The sequence below is a fragment of the Neofelis nebulosa genome, chromosome 1, assembly GCF_028018385.1.
Source record: "Neofelis nebulosa isolate mNeoNeb1 chromosome 1, mNeoNeb1.pri, whole genome shotgun sequence".
In the NCBI taxonomy this organism is placed as follows: Eukaryota; Metazoa; Chordata; class Mammalia; order Carnivora; family Felidae; genus Neofelis; species Neofelis nebulosa.
In genome coordinates, this window is record NC_080782.1 from 212394063 (window position 1) to 212416655 (window position 22593).

At 36.2% G+C, this 22593-nt stretch overlaps 1 long non-coding RNA gene across 1 annotated transcript; it reads left to right on the top strand.

The window, feature by feature from the left end:
- The first annotated feature begins 2452 nt into the window (after positions 1-2452).
- LOC131484884 (uncharacterized) lies at positions 2453-22571 on the top strand. Its single transcript, XR_009248488.1, has 3 exons — positions 2453-2566; positions 9329-9387; positions 21741-22571. It is a non-coding gene; the product is annotated as an uncharacterized LOC131484884 (long non-coding RNA).
- Positions 22572-22593: the final 22 nt, after the last annotated feature.

Genomic DNA, 22593 nt, shown 5'->3' on the forward strand with positions numbered 1-22593 from the left:
CTATTTTAGTGATTGGTGCAAATGGAAACTATACAAATGCTTTCATAGAAGTCTGAGCTAAATTAAAGCTAACACATGCATGATCAAAAAGGAGAGTTAATGCGAAAAGTGTAGTGTAGATTCCATCTATCTTCCTTTCTGAAAGTGGCAGAAAGTACTATAAGGTAATGCATTTGTGGTCAGAATTCTATTAGTCCATTAAACATGAGTCATAGTTTTCTTTCAGCACATCTTAATTTTCAACCCAAATATTTTTCTGAAAGCTAGGTATGTGTTTTGAAGAAAATGAAGTTTGTTTTATTCATGGTTGGGAGATTTACATGTACTATATGATTGACACAGAAAGAAATATTATGTTGAACAATTTTATGGCAGACATGCCCAAGGCAATTCAGATGGGAGAATTAATAACAACACAAGCAAAAGAAATTCCTTATTAAAATTTTGTTAAATGGAAGTATAATTCATTAAAGATTATATCATTATAAAAATCCATCATGCCAGTGGGGACTCCTATGGCCTTGCTTGGTAAATTTTACATGATTTTTATGTCCTGAAATTGTGTAAAGTTAAACTTACTTGTGCCCTCAAATGTTAAGATTTTTTATGGAGCACCAAAATAACTAACACAAAGTCTTATAACCATGTTGAATTCCTCAGGCATTCTAACATTTCAAAGAAAAAAAATAAAATCATATTCAAAGTTCTTTACAAAGCATTCCTCTGATAATAAGATGAACGTATTTGCACGAGGAAATTTAGAATATAAATGCAACCTCTTGATTTCAATTGTAGTTTCTCCTATATCTTAATATGCATGTTTTTCCATAGTTGACATCTTACCAAATGTAGCAAATATGAATTTTACATTCATGGGAACTCAAGTGTGAAATAATTGTATATACATATTTTTTATTTCTTTTTAACAGACTTTCACTTCTAACTCTAGCCTCTATTCTGATTGATGACAGAAAGCTTATATAGTTATTTCAGGCTGATACTTGGTCCCTTTTGGGTAAGACAAGTCAATTTCTTTTTCAATAGGCTAGCATCTAACTTCCCTTGGCCTTCCAAACTATTGGTTTGGTGAGAACTAGGGAGGGTGTCCATATTCTCTCTGGAAAACTATTAAGATATAACCCATTCCATGTTAGGTCTTGTTTCACCAGGGGAGAGAGATTCTATGAATTTTATAATATAGTACATCATACCCATTCCATTTTAAACTGAATAGGAAAAACAACTCATTGCTTCTCGATCCCAGTTCAAGAGACTTTCCATAAGATGGCCCCAGATACATACAAAGTGGTACTCTAGTAAGCCTTGTCCACTGTATTCTTCCTTGTTGGAAGGTAAGACGGTAATATGGAGGTAATATGGAGACATTGCTAGTAATTGATGCCCTCTTTTAACTTCAGATGGTGCATGCTACATACAGACAATAGCCTCAGGTATGCTGCCCCTGAGAGTTTCAGCCTGAATAGCTAGCTACCTTCTACTTTCTGATTACAAAACTTAAAATTTTGGCCACTTCATTGGGGATACATATCTTCTTTATGGAATAATTCTGGTGTTTCTAGCTATCTATCTTCTTGGCCCAGTTTCATGTCTTTACTTCTTTCTACCACTTTAAGGCTCCTTCTTCTCTAGCCCAGAAGTTGATCAAGTCTGAGGAATTTGAGTTTTTCCATTATTTACTATTAATTGTACAAAATCTACATTTGGCTTCCTTCAGGGTTTAGCTACTTTCATTTTTAAAATACTCATGGTATCAATTCAAAAATCACAGCTTTCAAAAAAATGTGACCCTGCTATATCTGTAAAGACTATTTTATGTTATCTTTTGAGATATTGCATGCTTTTAATTCAATGAGAGAATAAGCTCAAGAAATGGTTTTGATAGTGAAGGTACAATGAGGTCATTTGGGTAGAAACAAAAATAGCAGTTAGTATTTTCAATATATATTAAGCATATGTAAGATTTCACATCTGCTTTTCCTCGCTTGACATTATAAGATGAAAAATCCCTCATATTATTATCATGTCTCTTTAAATACATTAGTAAGATATTTTTGAAATAATAACTGAATCAGGCACCCCTTTTGCACCACTTCATATTCTTTCTGCCTCAACTGCACTTGTTTCCCAAATGTAAGGGTTCTAATAAACTTTATAAAAGCACAAACTCACAGTGCCTCACATGATGCTCTCACCCTGTGCCTGCCATTCTCAGGCTTCTCTATTTATGATAATGACAGACTCTACTTGGCACTCATGATAGGAGTGGACATAGTACAATATCGAAGCTGGATTGCCCACCAATGCAGTGGCAATGAGGACTTAATTGCTGGTGGTCAGTGAGGTTGTGATAAGCTTTGACATGCAGTGACATCATAATTACTGTGCTTTTGCCTGAGGTTAATTACGATGGCTTGCAGGTGACAGAGGAAGCATCATGAAAGGTAACCGTGGTGATTAAATGATATGGAGACAGTGGCATTTATAAACTGTGCTCTATGCTTATGACTGTATTAGAATATGATGGTCAGGAAAGCCAACTACTAAGGTAAGATATTCTGTGAAAAAGGGCAATTTGGAAGGAGACACTTCCAAATTGCCTCATTTCTTGCAGGCACAGGCCAAACTGCTTAAAACTGAACCCATTATTTACAAAGCTACAAAGAGCCTCAAAAGAAACTTAATATATAGCCTTGAAAAACCTCCAATGTCTAAGTCAGGACTCTAATGGAGGGGGAAGAAAGTAGATCCAGGAGATTTCGATCCTTCATATAGGACTATTTGACTGGCTGAGCCCAAAACTCATGTGCTCTTCAAATCATCTGAACCTCTCAAGCCAGGAAGAACACTACACCTTGAGTGACCTCTCTTCTCCCAAAGGCATGACCTCACTGGAGATTTTTTGTTCTGCTCAGATTCTACATTTCTACCCCTAGTGTTTCTGGTTTCATGACAAGGGTAAGGTCTTTGCAGAATCAGAGCTCTGAGAGAAAGAGCCCACATGTTGAAGGAATTTCGGGACCTAACCAAAATGTATCATAAGTAACCCTGTAAATATATTTGGGATTGGATCACGAAGCCGTTGCACCACGAGACAAAGAATTTAAGGCCTGACAGAAGTTTTATGAATGTGGGAGCATATAAACAGGATTCAGAATCTAGAGGTCTGGCATGGAGACCTAAATTGGTCTTAATGTATTTTTGAATGGCTCTCTGAAACCTCAGAGGGGCAATGAACCATGGTGAATTAGGAGAGAGATCCAGATATTTTTGGCAAATTATAAGGTGTACAGGAAGTCTAAAAAATATAAGAATATTAGAATTGAGGGTGCCTGGCTGGCTCAGTTGGTAGAACATGCAACTCTTGATCTCGGGGTCATGAGTTCAAGCTCCATGTTGGGCATAGAGCTTATGTTAAAAAATAAAGCATATCAGAATTGATTTTTTATGAAAGATCCCATTTGAATAGGCACCATATGAATATGTTCTCTTGTGAGGATTCAGAATATATCCCTGGAGAAATCCAGTATCGAGTATACTAATGGAGGGAATGGAGGAGCTGGCATTTTTGAGAAGCACAGTGGTAACTGACCTTGGTAACCTGGAGTTACCTATAGTAGAGGGTAGAAAGCAAAAACAAAAACACCTTAGCATCCCTATCACTTAACTATCAGAGACAAAGGATCCATGATTGCTATAATAGGCATTAAAGCCACAATGACAATCAGTGTCTACATCCACACAGATCTGCGGCAGTGGCTAATAGATCATGGTATTACTAGGGTCAAGATAGATGAAAGACCAAATAGTTGGTACTCAACTTGTCTAATAAAATACAACTGATAGCTGGTGAGTAGAGGTTGATGTCAGTTTCTATAATGGACAATTGAAGCCCCTCACTAGTTCATTGTCACAGAGTCCTTGAAGCAAAAAGCAGTAAATTCAGAAAGTGACGTGAGGCTTAGGGTAAGATCAGAATAAGGTTTCGCTGGGTAAAGGAAAATGTCTGGATTATTTAATAACAGGAACAGATTCTGAGCTGACACTGAGAAATAATATAGGTTATGATTAATGCTTCTTGTATGGCTACTAAATAATAATGTGTTAGTAGAAATCTTCTTTAACAACAAAAACACTATTGAATTTAGTTATTTAGTCAACGGTGACAATTTGATTGGTACTATCAATATATGTCACGTCCTTTCAAATGAACAAAATACCAAGAAGCACTGGTATAAAGATTACAGAGTTTTGTCCAATATGGGATCTACTGAAAACGCTTTAGGCTCAAATACAGTTAATTTTTTGAATTGAACATACTCAGCACTTTAAATTCATCTAGCTGGAACTATAAGTATGATTTTATTTATGTTGAAATGAAATACTTGCTTCATTTCAGTACAGACATTAATGTGTTTTCAGTTCAATTATTTTTCTATGTAGAAAGGATTTATACATATTATTTACCTACATAACACTGTTTAATATGTGATAGACTACCACCTAAATGCAATGCATATATGGTATTATACATACAGTGTTATAAATACAGATTAGACATTCTCATCACATTACCCATCTTTTAAAAGTCTCAGTATAACAAGATTTGCTCTAGAGCTACATCGAAAATTTCATGCAGATGGACTATGATAAGTAAGACAGCTACATTTCAAAAGAGATTCATAATGAAGTTATTAGAAAGATGGACAAGAGGATTTTAGGCACAAAAAGTCAACAACATATTTTATCTAGTATATAATATGTTTGTTAGATAGATGCTAGATATGAGCAGTGGAAGAAATGTTCTGAGGAAACTTCATCCCTTGACCTGAAAAATTAGAGTCCCATGTCCTGGAAGGGGGAAGGGTAGAGTAGGCACTAAATTAGACATAAGCTGGAGGCAAGGATGGTGATAAATGGGTATCACCTTAGAATCCTGAGAGCACAACATCCTTGTGGCTTCCAAGACATGAGGGCTGACAGACCAAGAGCACAGTGTCAGAGTACACCGTCTCCTCTTTCACCTCTTGCCCCAGGGTAACCCCTAGACTCATTGTAATGGATTTGCATGGGGGTTATTACCACCCTCCATGGAGGAAGGTGGCCATGATGGTTCTGGTATAAACTTTGTAGAGCCAAAAACTCTCCCTCCCCACCTGTAGGAGGAGTGCCCCCAAATGATTGGAAGTAGCCTCCATTAGAGACCACTCTGTCTGTGACATAAGACCCTGCTCATGTAAAAGGAAAGAACCCTCTGGGGATGTCTCCTCTCCCACCTTGTGGGAAAAAATTTTTTTTTAATATTTTTATTTATTTTTGAGCGAGAGAGAGAGACAGAGCATGAGCAGGGGAGGGGCATAGAGAGAGGGAGACACAGAATCTGAAGCAGGCTCCAAGCTCTGAGTGGTCAGCACAAAGCCTGACACGGGGCTCAAACTTGTGGAACATGAGATCATGACCTGAGCTGAAGTCACACTTAGCTCACTGAGCCATGCAGGTGGCCCTGTACTGTCTTTAATAAAACTCTTTTAACTTTGGGGAGCAATCTCTAACTCCTTACTGCGTGAGTGCCAAGAGCAAAGGCACACCCTTGTTTACGTAATAATTTTATTTTTCCTTTGAAAATATCTCCTTCAGTAGCAATATTTTTACTTATTAAAAACAAACAAGTTTTAAATAGGTGTTTATGCAGCTTTAACTTAAGATTGTATAATTAATCATGTTGTTGAGAATATCAGAAATTTAAAAATAATCGTTTCTAGAAGTTACAAGTATCAATATATTCTTTAGCTCAGATGGAAGACATAAAGGCGTTTTTCCTCTTTGCTTAATTTAACTTATTTCTTAAAACACTTATTTTCCATTGAACAAGATATTTTACTTTGTTTATTATTTTAAAAACTCAAGTTCATCACTGCAAGCAGTAATAACATTTTGAGAAAGGAATTAACAATTTAACACTTTTAGCTCCTCTTACTACAAAGTAGTTTTTCCATAGAGATGTACATGCAACTTTGCCAACATAGTACATTCCTCAATTCCATAGGCTTTCCCTTGAATCTACTAGTTTCCTAAAATGGAACATGGGCAATGCTTTCGAAGACAAATAGTTCTTTTCCCAAATGGCCCCAAGATGAATTTTGTGAATTAATCATTCAGTAAACAAATATTTACTCACCATCTTCTAAGTATTAGAAAAGCAACTTAGAGTGTAACAGACCAAACTGCTGATTTCAAGAAGTTCATATGTCTTTTAAATAATCTATTAAGACACAGTACTGGGGCTCCTGGGTAGATCAGTCTGTGGAGCGTATGACTTCGGGCTCAGATCATGATCTCACGGTTCAGTTCGTGAGTTTGAGCCCCATCTTGGACTCTGTGCTGACAGCTCAGAGCCTGAAGCCTGCTTTGGATTCTGTGTCTCCCTGCTCTCTCTGACCCTTCCCTGCTTGCTCTCTCTCTCTCTCTCTCTCTCTCTCTCTCTCTCTCTCTCAAAAATAAACACTAAAAAAATTTTTAAAGACATAGTGCTAAGTACAGATATATGCTAATAAAAGATAAAATGTAATGTGAGAGAGGGTGACTTGAGTAGCTGCTCTAAAAAGAACAATTACAAATGTCCTGAAAGGTGAGACCACTCCATGTGTTTAAGCACAGAAAAGCCAGGGTGGAGTACAGTGAATGAGAGGCCGGGAGAGAGGTGAGAGAGATACTCTTCACCAGTAACACTTTGGGTTTTATTTTAAGTATGATGAAGATCGGCTGGAGAGTTTTAAATTGAAGGGTGGCATGATAAATTCAATCTACAGAAAGAGCAGAGGGACTAGAAGAGGGGAAATAAGAGTCATTAGCTCTCTTTGCATTTCATTAAGCCTTAAATGCTAGTTAGTTATCCAACTGTCTTAGTCTGTTCAGGCTGCTACACCAAAATAACAACAGAGTAGCTTATCAATAGCATAAATTTATGTCCCACAGTTTTGGAAGTTGAAAGTCTAAGCTCAGAGCACCAGCATTGCCTGGTGAGGGGTCCCTTCCAGGTTACAGACTTTTCCTTGTGTTCTCACGTAGTAGAAGGGGCAAGGGACTTTCCTTGGGCCTTTTTAATAAGGATACTAATCCCATTGCCTTAAGATCTAATCACCTCCCAAAGGCTCCAGCTCCTGATATCCTCACTGTGGGCATCAGTTGTTGTTTTGTTTTGTTTTTTAAATTCATTTATTTATTTTGAGAGAGAGAGAGCAGGGAGGGGTGTAGGGAGGGAGACAGAGAATCCCAAGCAGGCTCCACATTGTTAGTACAGAGCCTGACTGCTGGGCTTGATCTCATGAACCGTGAGATCATGACCTGAGCTGAAACCAAGAGTCGGACTTTTAACCCACCAAGCCACTGTGGTGCCCCTTGGACATTAGGTTTTAATATATAAATTTTGGGAGGACACAAACATTCAGACCATTGCATACTAGAAATGTTCAAATGGTAGGACTAACCTATGGAGAATAATATAACTGATTAGTAAAAATGGAGCAAAAGGTCATGATTAATTAGGAGTAGTGGTAAGTGCTCCTGAACCAATTGCATTTTGCTCAGAAAATATTATCAGTGAAGCTTTGACCTAAAAGTCCCATAAGACTCTCTGAACACTTTACTTAGTTCTAACTGTGGAGAACAAAGAGCCTCAAGGCATTTCATATTTGTGCTTTGCTTGTGAATGAAAATTATACTCACCTCTAAGTGTATTGAATGCCCAACAGAACTTCCCCAAAGATGTGGAACATAATGTAAGTGGTGAAGCCAGATAATAAGGTTGTGAACCAGATTCTTTACAAACCAAGGCTCCAAGAAATTGAATAACTCTCTTTGGTCCTAGGGAAATGCTGATACATTATGAGAAGAGTCTGAAGGATATTTAATGTACTTACTCTTGTTATAGAAATCCTTGACAAATTTTGAAAGCCAGTATTTTTTGAAAATTGTATAGATGAATAAAAGATTGGTAAAAATATTATACAGATTTATATTTGAAATGAAAAATCAGAAGCCATAGTTGCATATTTCTAAAATATGGATAATGACAGCAGTATTTTAAATCAAGTAACAGAAAACAACAAATATACCCTGGTCCCCCCACCCCATCAAGTATTTATAGAAATTAATCATAGAAATGTAGATTTGATATGTTTTGATCATCCCTAGAATTTATCATGTAATTAAATTGATTTCAACATATTTAATTCATGCAATATCATATATATGAAGGAAATTTAAAAAAAGATATGCTTTCTTAATTGATGGCATTAAGCTGAAGGATATTTTGAACTCTAAAATGGTAAGCAGTTCCAAATCAGAGCACTCTATAGTAAAAATGTGCTGTTGATGCCCATTTGTATGCCTGTTTTGTTGGCTTCATAAGGTGTTTCTCTTGAATTTACAATTGCCAACTTACTTATTTATAACTTTTCCATGCCTTTTAAAGCAATGTGCTACCCCACGAGGTTTGCTGTTTTTAAGCGCAGGTAGATTAAATGTTAAATTAGTCCATCACTAACTATAAAAGAGAATCATACTCACAGTACACGATGTCTTAAGGTCAAAAGCCAGGCACTATGAGACATTTTCAGAAAGATGAGAAACTTTTTCTGTTTATGTTAAAGCTCTTGGGTATCATTTCATGTATTCTACAGGTTTCAATAAAGATGGTGTGTGAGTTACCTGTATGGGTTACCTGTGTGAGTTACTGAAGTAAACATTTTTTTTTTTTTTTATGATTTGATACAAAGATCTTTCTTACGGTTTATCTGTAGTTCTATGTTTACCATTCTTATGCCATTGTGAGTCTATATATCCTTTATTTCATCCCTCCCTTGGTGCTGCAGCTTATTTTTCAAGTTAAATAAAAACACTAGCAAAGAAACAAAGAAAGTGCTGTAATCTTCTGACCCTCATGCTGACAGTTCCATATATTTTGAAGTAAATAAAGATATGGAATCAGGATTATGAAACAAGCATGTACTTCAGAGAGATGTTTCATAAATTTATTGCTTGACTGTGTAGCACAACTGTCATAGTTTTTGATGGACAAGGACATATATCTGGAAAATGAAACAAAGATAGTGGCTCACTGTAATTCAAAGATAATAACTACCAGAAGATACAATTGTTCAGCAAATGTGAGATTATTGGTTTCCTAGGGATTTATTAATTTGATGTATTTTAATCCGTGCCTGCTGTAAAAGAAGAATATTGTCACTCAGATGATGGGGTCTCACTCATTTTGTAAATCGTTCTGATCATCTTTTTCATTTATATCTAGAATTCATCTGCAGTCGGAAAAGGCCTCTGCCACACAGCAGTCAGTCACCTACAATGAATGTAAGAGCCCACGTCCAGGCTTCAAATGTCACCACATTGCCATCTTACTGTGAATGACTGAAATTTACTTCCCGTTGTTAGTGGTGCTGAAAATTGCCATGGGTTTCTACAGTGTATAATGTATTGTCTAAACCGAAAACATTTCCCAGATTGAATTGACCTTTTAGAAAACAGCACTTTCATCCTCAAAATGCAGGACTGTTGCAATATTTTATTTAAAAAGGTTATTTAGTTATAAAACTTGGAGAAAGGGTAAGGAATTAGAACTGAGTCTATCTCTCCATATAATGTATTGCTGTGAAAAACCACAAAACAAAGACCACTGATTGCTGACCCACCCAAATGCTACTGAGAATAGTGCACTGGGAAAACCACATATTTCCTGTACCAACAGAAAAAAGCAATATAAGGAGTGAACGCCTTTTTTATTCTGTACTGTTAATTAGTTCGTCATTTTGTTATCAAAGGGGGAGTGGAACACTGTCAAGCCTGTTGGACTACTCTAAACAGAACACAAGTCTTAGAAAACTTATCCACAAAGCAGGGTACTTCCTCATGGTCCTAACGTGAGAGAGAGGGAGAGACAGAGAGACAGAGAGACAGAGAGAGACAGAGAGAGAGAGAGAAGGCATAATAAAAAACACATAGGAAGAACTATTAAGAATGTGTCAAAAACAATTATTTCACTAGATGGACAAATAAGTAAAGAAGTTTGGCTAACCCAAGTAATTTAAATGAATCCAACTGTATGTGGTTTCCAAAAGAATTTTTTAAAACATTTTAAATGCACTGAATATTTTAATATTGTTTAACTTGTTTTAACAAGTTAAACTGTTATTAAATGCCTTTGGATATTCAGAGGATACTTGAGAACTTCTTAGTACTTTAGTACATTTTAATAAACTTTTGATATTTTATAAACATTTTATAAACATAATGTACTTAGTACATTTTTATAAACATAACTGATATTGATCATCATAGTGCTAAAATTCCATTGTATTTCATTAGAGTTTCAATTTCAATCTTTTCAAAAGAATGAAAAGACTCCCCTGCCTCATTCTTTGGATTGCATTTTGTTTGATCCTGTGCCCTACAGTGTCATGAATGCATTTGCAGGACTATTAGGACTCTGGCCGTTATCCCTTTAGAGGCAAGAGTTCACAATACCAATGCAAAATTGGTTATAATGCATATTGCTGATGTTTTTTGGAGGTCATATTACAATATCTTTTTTTTTAAGTTTACTTGTTTATTTTTTGGGGGGGAGGGGCAAAGAGAAGGAGAAAATCCCAACCAGGCCCTGCACTGTCAGCATGGAGCCCGATTCGGGCCTCAAACTCAGAACCGTGAGATCATGACCTGAACCAAAATCAAGAGTGGGAGGCTTAACCGACTGAGCCGCCCGGGGGGCCCCTGGAAGTCATATTACAATATCTATCTAAATTCAATTGGATATATCATTTGAGATAGGCCTTCCACTTATCGAGATTTATTCTACGGAAGTATTCACATGCAAAAAAGATTTGTGTACTAATAAGTTTATTGTAGCACCATATGATTTTAATGGTACCTTCGTGCTATTTAATACTATGGAGCCATTACAAAATAATCAGGTAGATTTATGGATGTTTACATAAAATATATCTAAGATATAGCCTAAAAATATGTATTAAGATATATTTTACATCCATTCCATGGAATACCACTCAGCAATAAGGAGGAATGAACTATTGATGTACACCACAACGTGGAGGAATCTTAAAATAAGTAGCTGAGTGAAAGAAGCCAGGCACAAAAAGAGCGTATACAGCATGATTCATTTGTAGAAATGTACGGAAATGTTAATCATTAACATTTATAATGAAAGAAAGTAGAGCAGCAGTTCTGTAGGGTAGTGGGTTGAGGGATTGTAAAGGTTACAAGAAAACTTTTGAGGCTGCTAGAGATGTTCATTTTCCTGATTGTGGTGTGCATATAGGTTAAGACTGATCAAATCGTACTCTCTAAATGTGTGTGATCTATTGTACTTCAATTAAACCTCAGTAAGACTGAAAGCACAATCACATTAAGAAACCTAACACTTTAGGATGTTTAGCTGTAGATGCTTTCCCAGCTCCATTCCAGGAGAGGAGTCTTTGTCACTAAGGAAGCATATACGAAGGAATCTATTGGGTTTGGAAAATCGTATCATGAACCTTATGCATCCTTTAGTTAACTAGAAACTATAAGTGATGGTTCAAAGCTTGATCTTGCCTGATAAAATGCATATAGTCAGATCTTGGTGGTAGGAGAGTTACTTATTTAGATCTATGGCTTACTCAGCCGCACAAGATAGGTTATCCTACATTGCTGTAGGAGAGCATGAACATGAATGAGATCTTACTTGGGAAAGCAAGCCCTTAGCTGGAATAGATGGTGTCAACAGTCCTTTTATCAAATGGGGCGGATGTGGTTAGATTATAAAATAGCTTCATAAGTCCCATCAAAGAAATATTTGAATTTGATTATTGTTTGATGAGGCCCCTGAGTTCCCTAGATGTATTTACTAACTATAGGTCCTGTCTTTCTAATACTATCAAACTATTCTGTGGCTTTCAAACTTTTTTTTTTTATTTTTTATTTTTGGGACAGAGAGAGACAGAGCATGAACGGGGGAGGGGCAGAGAGAGAGGGAGACACAGAATCGGAAACAGGCTCCAGGCTCCGAGCCATCAGCCCAGAGCCTGACGCGGGGCTCGAACTCACGGACCGCGAGATCAGTGACCTGGCTGAAGTCGGAAGCTTAACCGACTGCGCCACCCAGGCGCCCCTCAAACTTTTTTTTTAAAGCAACAGACCCTTTAATCAAGTGAAATCTCATTCAAAAGATTCACCTCAACCACTGCCTCTGCAATAGATAAATGCAGAATCTTATGACCGTATGTTTATTTTTAAGGTTATATTTTTAATCCTTATAATGAATAATACAACTAGAGAATAATGGCCACATAGGGCCACACAGGATTCACGGACTATTGTTGCTGATATGTCAGTCATTTCTATATCTTGTTTGAATTGCAGTTTTGAGAAAGCTGATTCATAGAGATAAGTAGTTTCCAATGGTATTTTTTTTATCAGCACTCATTGAAAACTGAATATATTTTTCAATTAAACTGGTCTAGATGCTTGAGAAAATAGTAACACATGCTTGCTTCTAAGTAATTAAATCACTAATACCGAACAACTGATTTCATTATTTAGCAGAAAAGTCAGACAAAAAGCACCAAAAATTTATAATCATTGTTAAAATTATCCAATATGAGTGACACAATTCAATGGGCTGTACTTTTACGTGTTATTGCACAACTTTTACTCCATGGTAAGCACACGTAAAGCAGACACAGCTGAGCCTTGCTTAACATTTAACAGTGGTGCATGCATGTTGTAACTGTATTTTTACTTATATAATATTATGAGTTTATTCAAAAAAAACCTATTGAAATTGAGAAAGAAAAAAAAAGTTGGATCAGAACAGAGTGATAAACTCAATAACCAAAGAAGCAACAAGAAGTTCAAATACACTAATCCAGATGGTAGAAAAGCTGTGGTAGACAGAATTCTAAGATAACCTCCAATAATCCATGCCCTTGTATAATCTCCTTTCCTGAGTATAGATAGAAACTTTCAATTACTTTTAACCAATAGAATATAGCAAAGATAATGGGCTATCAGTGTCACGCTTATGATACATCAAATTGAAAAGGTTACAGGATATGAGTGGATATCTTTGTGGATATGAGTAATGTCTGACTAATTGACTTTAAGGCAATCAAAAAATTATCCTTGGTGGGCCTGACCCAATCAGGTGAAGAGATCAGAATGCAGACTCTCCTGACAGTTTTGAAGAAAAAAAGCCATCATAAGATATCCATCAGCAAGGACTAAGTTCTGCTAACAGCACATGAGCTTGGAAGATGATCTTGAGTGTCACATGAAACCCTAGCCCCATCAGCACCTTGAATTCTAACAAGACCAGAGGGCCATTTGAGCCTTGCTCAGACTCCTGATCTACAGATGTTGTGTGATGATACGATAGGTTTAAACTACGAAACATGTAGTAATTCGTTATCCATCCAGCAATAGAAAAAATATGTATGTAGACACTGAAATACAGATATTCATATAGATATCAAATATGGGCTTATGCCAAAAAAAACATTTCCTTTTTGCAAAAAGAATAATAGTACATGTTTATGTATATATCCATATAAATCTAATATAATGGTCCTCCAACATATTGCTAGAAGAATAAAAATTCTTATAAATTTATAGGATGAGAGATTACATTATTAGATTACTAAAATGACCAGAATAACCTCCTTTGGAGGATGATTGACAAAGCCAGTTGTGTGATATTTAATTTGCATTATAATCAGTGCTTTTTTACAGAGTTTCAATGAAACTTATAGATCATTCTGTGTATGTATTCTCATAAATTCTCTCTTTCCCATTCTCACCCTCCCTGAAACATATACACACACATATGCATGCACACACACATACACGTGCACACACACACACACATTAATTAAATCTTCAGAGGAAAGTGTGAGATAGATGATGATGATGATGATGATGATGATTCGCTCCAATTTTTTTTTTTCAGTCACAGAGTTGAATCACTGACATTTAGGCAACTGCCTGAGATCACAGAACATGGAATAGCTGGTATTTAAAGCCAATCAAATACCATATGATCTCACTATATGTGGAATTCAAGAAACAAAACAAATCAGCAAAGGGGAAAAAGAAAGAGAGAGAGAGAGAGAGAGAGAGAGAGAGAGAGAGAGAGAGAGAGAGGCAAATCAAGAAGCTGACTCTAAACTATAGAGAACACACTGATGGTTACCAGAGGGGAGGGTCCGGAGGGGGGTGGGGGGGGATAGGTGATGGGGATTAGGGAGTGCACTTGCTGAGGGAGCACCAAATGTCTTATGGAAGTGTTGAATCACTATATTGTACACGTGAAACTAACATCACACTGTTAACTAACTGGAGTTTAAATAAACAGTAAAATAATAATAATAATAATAATAATAGTAATAATAATAGTAATAATAATAAAGCCAAACATTCTGCCTTCAAAGTAAAATAAATCTTTATGATTCATACTATTTTTACCTTCTGAATAAACATTTAAAATGTTGAAGAATTTGAAAGTTAATTGTGTTCTAACACATTTAATAAAGTGGATGATGGTGAGTACAATTGTTTTAGTCTAAACTTACACTGTAAACTCTAAAGAGTCTGATTTTCTTGACTCCCTTTTAAATTCATACTAACCACAAATGATAATTGATATTCTGGCCCAGTGTTGTCTCTCTAGGTTTACACTTGGGAAACACAGAATTGAAGACTTGACTGCAAGAAAAAAGAGCAGAGAATAGATCCCTTGTTGGCCTAACACTTGATCTATACTTAATTTTATACTTAAATTTGCTATGCCCCTCAAAAAAAAACATACTGCCCAAAGCACCCCTCATCGTAAAAGCTTTTCAATAGAATTTAGTGGTCCCTAAAAGTCAGCAAATGAAAGCATTAAGACCACCCATGCTTCTCCAATAACATGCTCTTCTTTTAGCCTTTTCCCTATATTGAGGTTGTTTGAAACTGAACCACATAAAACACCAAATGTCATCGTGGTGGATACAGAAAGAGAGAGAGAGAAATTAAAATGATCTATTATAAGATCATTTAAAAGCTCTTGTATGGCAAGGGACAGAATATCACTGTCCCTTGACATACAAGATGTGAGAGAGAGGAGTAAGAGAGTTACATTTCCAATTATCTCATTCTATTCTATTCCAGTACTCAAATCCTAACCCTGTCCTTATTTCTGGATACAAGTGAAGGAATTTCTGCATACAATTTTCACAGAGGACATGATAGGTTTTTGAAAAGATTCCATGATATGATAGGTTTGGAAGTCTTTTTTCCTAAATAATTATTTCCTAAATAAATGAAATCACATGGTGGGAAATAATCATATCCAAAACACTTTAGAAATCAAAAGGCACATCAGAGAACACGATTAATTAACTCTTTCAAGCCATTAGTTACCCTGTCACTGTTGAAGTGTTCCAAACAGCATAATCATCTACTCATGTTTCCTTTAGGGACTTGAAAATCAGAGAAGCATTAGTAAATTGAAAGGAAAACAAATTGATAATGATGAAGTACAGCACACAAAAAAATGATGAAATGTTAAAAACTAGAGGGCAGTTTCTGTTTTATTCCATACACACAAAAAGGAATTTAAAGTGAAAATTCTAAGTGTTTGGAATCACACTTGACATCCCTTTTACTTCACAAGATGTTATTGTATGCTATATTGTTCAAGACTGCTTATATGCAAAAATCTTTTACGTACATCTTTGTTAGGCACACTGTTTTGGGTGTTGATGCTTTTATGAGTGTAGGTGTTATCTCTCAACAATTTTAAAGCTTTCTAAGGGCAGGGAAAATGGTCTCTGTATCTGTGGTTATCCCAGTACCCTGCACAGGGCTTTGCATACAGAAAAGCTTAATCATTAAGTATGTACCTGTTATTGGCTGGCTTACGTTTATCTTCTATATCCACTTGACCTTCCATAGGCACAACATCTGATAACTGGCCTAGCACCTTTATGTTTCAGGAAATTTCAATCCTTAGTATACAGTTCCATCAACTCATAAAAAAGCATTCACATTAAACCAGAACGAGGTATGAACACTTGAATCCTTCCAGTCTGCACTCTCATGCTTCTGGAGAAATGCTTCTAATCTAAGCTTCTCCAGCAGAGCCCAGGACTCATGTCCAACACCAGCAATATACCCTCTTCCAGACTGTCATGCTCTGCAGTTACCATTAATTTATTTCAAGGCCAGACAATCGTTACTGCTGCAGACAACAAGGTGCCCATCTTACCGGATAAAAAAAACCTTCTAACTTAGTGTAAAGAGTGTGTTTATATTACTGACAAAAAATAATTTCCATTAATGCATCATTTTAACTTGTTTTAATATTTTTATTTCAAAATTACAGAAATTATTTAAAAAGGAATACACACTATCGAATAATTGCAAAGTTAGAAAAATTTTCATAAAGACCACTACCTTTTTCTACTTTATTTCAGTCTCCTTTTAAACTAGGAGTACACTAAATCTTAAAGAAAGAAGTGCAGGATGAATATCATTCTGCCTTTCTAGAATCAGATGTAAATCTCTAAACCATAATATTAAGAAGAAAGCTATTTTATAAAAAGTTTCAGTGGGGCATACCAAAGTAACATTTAGTTTTCTAAAATTACAAGGATAAATGGGACAAATTTGCATTTCATACAAGAGACACGAAAAAGCAGGGCATTCTGTTGTCTTTTATTCTTCCCACTTTACCCTGAGATATGCCGGCACTTTATTTATGTATTTATTTAATATTTTTTAAAGCTGAAAGACAGCAGTATGAATAAATTTTAAAAAATACAGCAGCCAATGAATTTTATTATAAGGAAGAATTATTTCTGTTTTCTAGAGCTTTTTAAAAAGGTTAGTTAATATTTACAAAGCAAGAGTTTAATGAATTATAGATAACAGGAGAACAGCAATTTAAGTGAAAAAGACCACCAGTTTAGGAGGAACAAGTTCAAGATGAAGCCTCATTCTAGATCAGATAAATAAGCCCAAAGGTTAAGTATTCAAAAAGATTGTTGCCTTCATTCCCTTAGAAAATATTTTAATACTCCTATTATTTTCTAAGTCCCAGCCAATCTCTTTTCTAGTATAACATGAATAAAATTTTTCCTTGCTAATTTTACTTCCATTAAATTAAATGCATTCTATCCTTCCTTTCTGCTTCAAAGAATCATTGACACCTCTATTAGATGATAAAAGAACTAAGTTGTGCTACTCAAATTTTCACCAACTCTTATTTCTCTCTTATTGGAATTGTAAAAACTCAAATGTTTCTAAAGGAGAAAAAAATACAGTACTTATAATATTTTGGCAGATCAACATTACTAGGATCTATTATTACAATTTTACCACTTGGACCATACCTTGTATCATCCTCACTGCTCTATACAGCTCTGAATAAATGTTCTTATCTCATCTGTGCTCTTCTACCTGTGACCTAGACGGAACTCTCAAATCCCTTATTCTTTCCTAAATTTACATCTGCCTCCTATCCTAATTTTTGACTCTCTCTAGGATGTGGGAAACCTGACAGTGAATCATTTAGTGTCCCTTCAGGGGAATCTCAGACAAGTCTTAAGGAGTCAGGTGGAGATGTACTGCAATAGAGGAGCAAATAATAATATTTAATAATGTACGACTGGGATAGTAAGATAATATTTGAACGTAAAGTGACTGGGGGGGCAGTCTATCTAAACCATGAATTAACATTTTCCATAGCCTCTTCCTGTGTTTATTTTCAGGTTGGCAGAAGCTTCATTATGGAATTGTAGGGTTTTTTTTCTTATTGTTTGATGTAATGTTTTATGAAAACATTACTTTGTAATCAGACTCACAGCTGCATACTATTAATTTATGTAACAAGTAAACATAAGACTATCAAAGCCAAAAATAAATTTATGTATCATATTTAATTGATTTCTTCTGAAACTTACCTATAGCCCTTTAAATTAATAATCCAGATATTAGACCTTCAAATCATATTCTAAGACTGAATCAAATGAAGATTTCATTTCACCTCTTTCTCTTACTTCAACATACTCTCTAGAAGCCTGTTTCCCAACCTGTGGAATAAGCAAGATAAGATGACAGTTCCCTCTGGAGTGTATCAACACACGCCAGAGCAATAAAAACTCTGATAGCAAAGATTAAGGTTTCTGACCCCAATTGTGGCATCTTAGCTTTTTAGAGAGCCACTGGAGAATGGCTTTGAACCTGCCCTCACTATCTCGCTCTCTCTCCTCGGTGCACACGGCGTTCCACAAACATTTTGAAACTACAAAATCTCTCTTTCAGAATGGAGCTCTAGGGATGATTTAAATCTTTTGACCCACTGGCAAATTTCTCCATCCTGGAGGATTAATTGACCGTTCAATCGATAAAGTTTTGAAGACTTGAGGGAAAGTAACAGATGTCCATATGGAGCACATAGAGAGCATATTAAAGGGAAAAATGTAGGTTCTTATTTAAAAGAGGTTACAATTGAATCATGGAAATAAATGATACATACAATCAGAATAGATATGATCATATTAAGAATTAACCGACTGTTAACATATTCATCAATTTCCTGTTGAATTTAAGATACTACGTTAGGTACAAAGGTGGATTAGGCACAGAGCCTTCTTCCATGGATCTTTGCATTAGAAATAGGATATGGATAATCATGTATAGCATAGAATATAGTCAATGCTAAGTGGCATAAAAAAAGGTATGAGAGGCACATAGCCAGCTCAGTCAGTAGAGCATGCAACTCTTGATCTCAGGGTCATGAGTTCAATGCCCATGTAGGGTACTTAGTTAAAAAAAAAGTAAGAATTGGTATCATGGAAGATCACAAGAAAAAACAATTATTTTCACAAAGAAAAATCAAGCAAGGCTTCCTAGAGAGAGTAGAATTTGAACAAGATTTGAAGAACTGAAAGAACTTAACTATGGGATATGGATAAAGAAAAGTCCACTCACAAAGAGAAAACCAAAATGTGGTAGGAATAAAAAGGGCTTGAATGCCAAGAGTTTTATCTTAATTCTGCAGAACAGGATTTCCAAAACCATTGTGTAGAAGAACAATCAATGTCCGTTAACATGAAAATGGATATCCCCTCACAAATAAATAGAGGATTCTCTAGAAGAATTACATTGTGAAAGATCAAATACTCTGTAGATCAAGAGATCAACAGGGCTAGGGAACATGGAGCAAAAAGTGTTATGATGACCACTACGACCACTGCCACCACCAACATGGTTGTCCCTCCTAAGCAGAAGCTGAATCCAGTGGGCTGTGAGGGTGAGACACTGCTGGGTTACAAGTAAGAAAGAAGCCTGAGTGATGCTGTGTCTTGGAAAGGTAACCAGCAGCATTTCATATAAAAACCAGAGTAGATTGGGTGATTTTTTTTTTCTAAAATAGAGGCTGCATCGTGTCATTTTTCTGATTACTACTTTGCAGTGGCTTCTCAACTCAGAGTAGACCAAAATCCTTATTCTGACATTTAAGGGTCTAGGTCTAATCTATACTATCTACTGATCTTTGTCACCTGTTCTCTCTTTCACTGTCTCTCTTTCTCTCAAAAATTCTGCTCCACCCACACTACTCTTTTAACACAGAGAGCACACTTATACTCTGCCCTGCTATTCCTGTTCCAAGCAACACCATCTCTCAGATTTATGCATGTCTCACTCCCTCATTTCCCTCAAGTGTCTGCTCTAATTCCCTTTAACTTTATTATAAATAACCACTCCATGGTAACTTTCATCCAACTTTCAATCCTCCTACCCTGCTCAATTTGTATTTACCACTTTTACCACCCTAGACTATATACTATACATCCATGTACTCTACATTTGTTTATGTATTTGCTGTGTTTCCTCCGCTAGACTGGCTGTCCCAAGAAAAAAGAGACAGAGCAGCTTATGCATTCCCAGTACCTAGACTAGTGCCAGGCATGTAGTAGTTACTCAATAAATAGGTATAGAAAGAAGCAAATGGAGAGAAAACTAGAGGTGTGGAGACTGGTTAGAAAGTGTTTTGTAATAGTGAATGTGAAAGACAGTAAGGGCTAAAACTTGGGAACAGAGTAGACAGGAGAAATTAACACTTAACTCCAGTTATTTCAGGCATGGATCATAGTGGAAAGGGATGGGCTGTGAAGGCAGGTGGTTTTTGGTTCACATCCTAGACTCCCAACTTAGGAGTTGTGTGGCCATATGCAAAATGCTTCATCTCTCTGCACCTCAATGTTCTCCCCAATGGAAAAGGGAAAATGCCCCCTTTTCAAATTGCTATAAGTTATACAGATATTGAATGTTTAAAGTATGGCCTTGGTGATAGCAGTGAGATCTTCCAGTGCCAAATATTTCAACTTATTTTAAAAATAGGATTAGACGGTTTATCTGTATGGAGTCTCCACATGGAGATTTTTTTAATACTATTTTTAAATTAAAAATTTTTTTTAAGTTTATTTAATTTTGAGAGAGAGACAGAGAGAGAGAAAGAGAAAGAGAGAGAAAGAGAGAGAGGAGGGCAGAGAGAGAGGGAAAGAGAGAATCCCAAGCAGGCTCCACACTATCAGCACAGAGCCTGATGTGGGGCTTGAACTCACAAACCGTGAGACCATGACCTGAGTGGAAATCAAGAATTGGATGCTTAACCGGCTGAGCCACCCAGATGCCCCTCCACAAGGAGATTTTAAGTTGTGCAAAATAATGCATACCCTTTATAACTTTTCTACTGTACAATATTCTTAGTATGGCCCTGTTGCCATTTTTCACAGGATACTGAAAATAATGTAATAATAAAAACTCCCATTTCTTGGGGCGCTTGGGTGGCTCAGTTAGTTAAGCATCCAACTTCAGCTCAGATCATGATCTCACAGTTCTTGAGTTTAAGCCCCACATCAGGCTTTCTGCTGTCAGCAAAGAGACCACTTTGGATCCTCTGTCCCCCTCTCTCTCTGCCCCTCCCCTGTTTGTATTCTCTCTCTCTCTCCAAAATAAACATTAAAAAACCTCCTCTTATTTCTTGAATATGCATGATCTGATTTTAATACTGACCAAACATTATGAAGTATATTTATATCTAATATGTTTACTATATTAAAAAGCAGGCTCAGAGTGACAAAGTAATTTGTCCATGGTCACACAGCATATAAACGAAAGAAGTGAAATTCCAATTAAAAACTTTTTGGAAAACAAATTCATCTCATGCTGTTCATGCTATTTTTATATACCTACTATGCCACTTTATAGTTCCCAAATCGATAGCATTTCCCCCGAGTGAGGTCTATCTCTGTCTTATAATAAGTTCTCAAAACTACAGCTTTCCCTTTGCTTACCACGTTTTATACCACATACCTAAAATGGTTATTCATGTTGCCTCTTTCTTTGCAGACTTCTAATGACTGCCTACTACACTTTGATCCAAAAATAAATGTTAGATTATGACCTTTGAGTGTTTACTCCAAATTGTCATTTCTCCTTCTTATTTACCATCTAAGTTTATGACCCTTGACGCACAGCTCTCCAAACGTTTCTGCAGCTCAGAATCAGTGGCTCTCAAAATGCAGACAGGCTTAAGTAAAGAAGCATAAATTAACATAACTGGAAGATTTTTTAACTCAAATTTCCAACCTATTTCTTCACAGACATTCCCAGGCCTCGGGCTTCAAGCATGAGTATTTTGGAAACCTCTCCAGCGACTTGGATATACTCCTCACTGCACACCTCATGGCTAGAAGGGACCATCTGGGAGAGGAAGGTTTTTTAGTTTTCTCCTCGGTATCATCTGTGCCTAGCATGATACCCATGTGGTGGTAGCATGAAAGCAAATGATGTCCTCTTTCGCTTGGCAAGAGAGAAACAGAAGAGAGAGAAAGGAAACAAAGCTCTCACCTGTAAGACAGGAAGACTCATTAATGGATGAATTAGAACTAGACTTGAGTCTAAAAGAAAATTTTATGTGCATATACAACTTCAGAAGGAGGGATAGTTTTCTAGGAAATAGCACGCGCAAAATACATACAGATTGAGATAACTATTCCATAAAGAATAGGGAAGAAATTCGTGTGATGGAAAAGTTAACAACACATGTACATTTTATTAATTTAAATAGGCATGTTGGTACCAAGTATAGCTTTTCTGCCATTCCTTTTTCTAGTTCAGATGTAGCATCATGAGATTTGAAGCTGGATGATTCTACATTCTAAATGTTTACAAGCTAAAATACTTTAAAGAAATTCACACTTTTCATGCTACAGTGTATTGATTTCTATCTCAATGAAAGGTAAAACTATTTACTAACTACCTTCTTGCACAAAGCTGATCTTTCTTGTCTTTAGATGATTCTGTATGTTTTGTCTGTCTGAATTGGCTCCCACTCACCTGGTCTCTTACTACAGAATTCAGCAAAGGCTTTACCTCCTCAGTAATTTGCCCCTGATCACTGTACCTTGGGTTAAAAGTCTCTTATACTCTAATAGCATCACATTATTTACCCCC